The following is a 6494-nucleotide window of genomic DNA, read 5'->3' as shown; positions in this document are numbered from 1 at the left end:
GAATTTAATCTCATGAGGAAATTAGTTATATGTATTTACTTATATAGTTAAATTATAAGATTGGTTTTGATGAGGAGTGGTTGTAGTTAGAATTATACAAGTTATTTTTGGTTAATAATTAATTCTAGTAAAATTTAATAATAATAATTGTAAGAGATTACGTATCATTTTGATATATAACTTATAAATTAGGTTAAGTTTAAGAATGTTACGAGGCTGAAACGATTTATGCGTATATTATTCACAAGTATTATTTTGTTTAGTAGTATGTATATTTTATTATTTGTGGTATGTGAAATAAAAAAACAATGAATTAAGAATTAAGAAATATCATTACTTCGGATAAAGGGTATTGGGTAAATAGAAAGTGTGAGGAAATAAATTGAATATTAAAGACTTGATTTATAAAAGAATATAATCAAGTATGAGGGAATATCAGTAAAGAATTAAGTTCAGTTTATGAATAACAAACTCAAGAAAGCGAATGTTGTTCTTAAGTTATGATTAAAAGACATAAAAAATGTAGAGAATTATAAGAAAGCTTAGACTTTGTAAAAGACAAGAAGTCAAAGATTGGTGTCATAGCGAAAATGCCAACTTTATGAATTATGATTAACCGGGCGTTTCTGATAAACCAGGTAGGACTGAACGGGTTGATCTACCTATGTGGGGCAGTGGCATTCTTTCTGAACCTGAGTAAGAGTGTCCAATCTGGTCATTAGCACCCGAGGTGGCATTCGGATATGTCGAGACTAGCTTAACACTCTTTCAAGAACCAAACTTTCGGGGTAATGATCCCGACCTCTACAAACGAGTAAATGTTTGTCAGAGGAATTAAGCTAATAAGACACTAATCGATCTCTTAGCGTTTCTAATCAAAACTATGAAATCAAAAAAAGTAAACAATTAAATAAATATATTTGCTAAAATTAAGCTACGTTTATTGTGCATAAAACATAAGCTAATTGCGTGATGTTATTCTTTGAACCTACCTTAGTGGGAAATAGATATTGAGACCTAAAAAGTCAACGACAGCTGAAAGCACAAGGATCATCGATCAACAATGTAATCACATCTAGCAATTAAATAAAACGTAAAATTATTATTTAAAATATTTTATTAATTAATTTGGATTTTTTGAGAAAAAGGATACAACTCTACGAGGTGATTTGGATTATTCGATTCAGCTTCTGCATTAGGTGTAAATAATTTAGTTTAAGTAGTTGGTTAATTTTGGATTGATATAAATTTAAACTACAACATTCAAATCCTTAAATAGTTATACTCCGATGCTTCAGGTGTTTTGAGTTTCAAGTTACCCGAGTTTTCAAGAAGGCTATTATGCAACTCTTTCTATATTTTGAAAGTTCCTTCCAAAATCTTCTAAACTTTTTTTTTTAAATAACAACCTATATTATGAATAACACAATAAAAATATATCTTCTGTAAAGTGTGAGATAGTCATATACATATTATAATCCAGGACTTCTATGCCATGTGTAATCATATCAAAGTTATTCCTAAATACAATTTTCTCGCCACTATATACTATTTCATTCATATTCCAACCTAATAATTCTATGCAAGGAGTACTTCTCTTTTTGGGTATACAACTGAATATGAAAGAGTTTAATTAATTACTATTAATTGATTATAAACCAAATCGTGACGGTAATAATAATTTATTTCAATTGAAAGCAAAATTTACTAACATATTTAGTGCACACCAAAAGAAAATGAAGCACTTCTTTTAAGGATAAGCATAAATTCCTCCACAATGATAATGCTTCCTCATTGTAAGTTGTTTACAGTGAAAAGGATCTGAAAACACCATCTTGATTATTGAGTACTTTGCTTTCAAACAATTTCTTTGTCTATAATAATAGTGATTCAAAAGTGAAGAAACAAGAATATAAAGTGCATTTTACTTGGTTTCTGAAATTCCACCGGTAATATCAATTCCCTAAATCTTTATTTATGAATTATAAGGTCATTATATACTTTTGATTATATAGTATGCACGTTTTTACTAATTAGGTAACTAACGCTATAAATAACGATTCAATGCGATGATAATTTGGAAGATGAATCAACTCAATTATCAATTTAGGCTTAAATAATTAAATTAATAGTTTATATGGTACAATATTAAAATTTATTCCCTCTGTTTTTACATTTTTATAATATACTTGTGAATTTTTCACTAATTTTATTTTAATATTTTTTATTGTTTATGATTCTCATCATGAGAATATCAAATAGTAATGAAGAGAATAAACATCAAAATATCAAAATCTTTGTTTGTCCGATAGAAATAGCTAGCAACCAAGAAAACACTAAACATATAATTTCTTAGTTCTACATTATGGGTAACATTAGAAATATTGCACTATTTATTTATCTTCTTTAATTATAATTAGTTTTTAATCTATAAGTTAAAACATAGTGAGGTTGGATCTATATGCTTCGTTTCAATGCAAAAATTATTAATATTAAATTATTATACTCTATTCAATATACTGATATAATTCAATCCTAAATATTTCTAATTGCGCATAATTAAAAATTATAAAAATTAATATTAATAAATTTACACTGAGACAAATCAAACAAAATCTTACTTAAATATATTTTGACATCTATATCAAGAATAAATTATAAATTAAAAGTGATTAGTAAATAATTTCAAAAAATCAAATAAGACAAATCATTTTCGTATCTTTCATGCAGGTGCATTTTGTTATCACTTTTACATTAAGTTCATATACACGTACAACCATTGTGTTTATTTACTTTTATAATCTTTGTAAAATTATTAGTATAATAAATATATGATAAATATATGATTTTTGAGGAATAATAAAATTTTACAAAATAATATTTTAAATTTGAATATATATTGTTACTTATATAGTAATATACATACATGTGTCGTTATTGTTTAATTCCGTTCATAACTTAAACCCTTTTTTATAATTTTGCAAGATTAATTATATTATAAATTTGTTATAAAAAAATCTACTTTATACCTAGTTTGAATATAATAGTTAACTTTGATTAATTAACATATTAATTTCAAAGTCAAAACTTATTTTTTTACTATTTAGAATACAGACATTTAAACATTTATACTTAATATTAAAATATGTCTCATTTTATTAAGAGTTCTAACAGACTAAAATACTTCCTCCGTTCTATAATACTTGCTACATTTTCTATTTTTGGTAATTTCATATTACTTGCTACATTTCCGTTTTTAGTAATACAACAATCATTTAAAGTTCGATATACCCCTATTTTTATCCTACTCTATACTCTATACTCTATAATAAAATATATACTATACTCTATAAAGTAACCTAACAACCTATTTTTCCTTTTTCTTTTTCAATTAACAATAATAAAATACTATACTCTATAAAATAAACAATCAGCTACAGTGTAGGTCAATCACTTTTCTTAATTCCCGTGCCCATACAAATGTAGCAACAATTATGGAATGGAGGAAGTACGTCTTTACATCACATCAAGCATCGTAGGTAGTAGGCTTCTAGTACCACCACCAAACCCTACATCCACTTCATTTTGCTAATTATAGCTTAATTTAGGGAGATATTACTGCATAAAACATAATCTAAAGGCCTAAGCAATAAGCTTAGTGTAAGAAGAAATCAATGGGTATGGTTGATATTTCATTGTTGAGTAAGTTTCATTTGTTATTGATTTAAATTATATTTTTATTTTATTGATTATTAACTAAATTTAATATTTTAAATGGATTCATGGAATTGAGATTGTGTATTTTTAATTTCATGGCTGTGGTTTTGATTCCGATCATCAATCTCGAAGTAAATTTTATAAGTAAAATACTTAAAATTAAAAAGGGAATGACTAGTATTGTAAACAGAAGAGTAACAAACGATTGATATTATTTCCAATTGTATAAATTTAGAATATATTGTAAAGGATAAGCGGATATTAAAATCAACTTTTGTACTATTCATCATCCGATGATATTCACATACTATGGTTATTGTAGTTATGTGATATTTTGTTTTGTTTGTCCTGTTACATATTTCATAATATTAAATATTTATATTCTTTTATATATAACGTAAACTATAAACTATCCGAAAAATATATCATATCCTATAAAAAGTGTGTAAAAAAAGTATTTTTGAGAAAAACAAATTTATATCATTTACCTTAGTAGATGAGGAGTAAATATTTTCGTTTGGGTAATGACTAAGCTAAAGTATTGGAGTTGTAAATGATGATGTGGATATTAAGCAATTATATTGTCTTTTTTAATCATTCCAGCTACTCTCTTGAGAGACCATCTCTTTGAAAGACATATCTCAAGTTCAGTTCATTACAGATTAATGCCTACTTACCTTATTCTTAATATCTACTTACATTATCTTTAGTGCTTACTTATATCCTTAATGCCTAATTTCAATATCTTAAATGTCTACTTACATCATTCTTAATGCCTACTTACAATATTTTACAAAAAATATAATGGGTCGGCCCAATTAGAGGTAGAAGAATTTGTGTAATCATTATTGATACTTTGTAACTTTGAACCCTTTAAAGGGTTATGATAATAAACAAATTAAAAAAAAAATAAAAAAAAAACCTTTTGGCAATTGAATTGTTTTTTTATTATCAAAAACATTTAAAGCACATAAGGAAGCCTCTTTTGGGATGCCAAAAACACGCAACAAATATCAAAATTTAAAACTTGCACATCGATATATGAATATGAAGGAAATAAAAATGTCTAACATTGTCGAATCCTTAATAAATAATAACCCATCTATTAATCCCCTAAAATTTATCATCTTAAATAAGAGTATATAAGACCTAGAAAATTAACATGTGATTGACCGAACTAATAAAATATAACAAACAAAATTGTTGGATGTTAAAATTGAAACCCATGACTATTAAAACACTCTTCCTTGTTATGTTGATTCAATCAACTAACACTCTTCAACTTTTCAAGTAGAAATACTTATTTTTTTAAAAATTATTTAAAGTTTGACACTAAAATAGTATGGACTAAGTTTATATAAGACATTTTTTTCAATTAATTTTGCACGAACATCTAATTTCATATTCCGAATTATCATTTATTGCAAATTGTTTAAATATCTAACATTACAAGCTCCTTTAGAACTTTGTTTATACATTCAACTTCTATCTTTAACTAAATTCATTTTGTGAAAATAAATAATTCTTTTTAAAAGCGTCAGAAATATATAAAAAAATAAAAATGACCATCGATTGAATTTCGACTAATTATGGACTGAAATTAAGTCGTATATTTCCAACCTGAAATCAGTTGGCAAACAGTTGAAATATAGATGGTGATATAACATATTTTTTAAAAAATAAATTCAACAAAATAAACGACTAATCTGACATACTATAACATATATAATTATACATTATTATTTGATTAATATTAATCTGATATGATCAAACATTTAATATTAATATTATAATTAATAACATATATATTATCAAACAATTCGATCAGTAAGAAGACAAAATTTAATATGATATGCTATAACATATATTTATACATTATTATTTAATTATTATAGTAGGAAAAACATAGGATATATTATCAAACAATACACTAGGAAGACAAAATTTTGAAGTGCAAATTTGAAAAAGAACAAATATATTCATTATATCATACCTTGGTTATTTGAAGTGAGAAAAATTGATTTTTTATTCAAGAATAGTATATATAATGTTAAATTTGATGTGATTTGTTTTTTTAGACAAACAAGATGATGGGTCAGAAGAATCCATTCTATAAAATTTGAATCCAACTAGTCCGACTAAGAATTTTGTAATTGTCGGAATTTTTGACTAACTTATATATAATCGGGATTTAGACAAAAATTCCGACTAACACCAAAAAGTTGGAGTTTCATTAGAAATTTTCTAATTGTTTGGTGTTTGTTGAAATTTGTTAGTCAATTTATCAACTTTTTTTGTAGCAAGCTTTCCAAGAAGATCATCCAGGAGCAGTGTATAAAGATTTTGACTTCAAGACCACATTTGAACGAAAAACACAGCTTAGGATTTTTCTTACTTTTTTCTGCATTTGAGAAAGTCTTTCCAAGAGAGTTAAGGGTATATATTATCAATGTAAAATTTGTAAACATTTCACTGATATTCTCATTCAAGTTCATCTTAAACATCTCATATTGATGCATCAAGATATTGATCTTGGTTTCCTTCACTTGACTGGTTTCTTTTTTAAGTGACAATCAACTAGTCACATATCTGTTTAGCTGGTACATAAAAAGAAACCCTATTGAACTTGGTTCCCTTGAAAGCACAACATAATTTATTCATTTTTGAAATTTCTTTGAGATGGCTTTCAAATATGCTTGAGTGTATTCAGCTTTGCTTTTTGAAACATCATTATCATCCGCATCTTTCTTCATAAGGACTTTAGGATCATTCTTGAT

Source organism: Amaranthus tricolor, chromosome 5 (assembly GCF_026212465.1).
Source record: "Amaranthus tricolor cultivar Red isolate AtriRed21 chromosome 5, ASM2621246v1, whole genome shotgun sequence".
Lineage (NCBI taxonomy): Eukaryota > Viridiplantae > Streptophyta > Magnoliopsida > Caryophyllales > Amaranthaceae > Amaranthus > Amaranthus tricolor.
The sequence above is the reverse complement of the archived record's forward strand: the minus strand, read 5'-3'. Positions refer to the sequence as shown.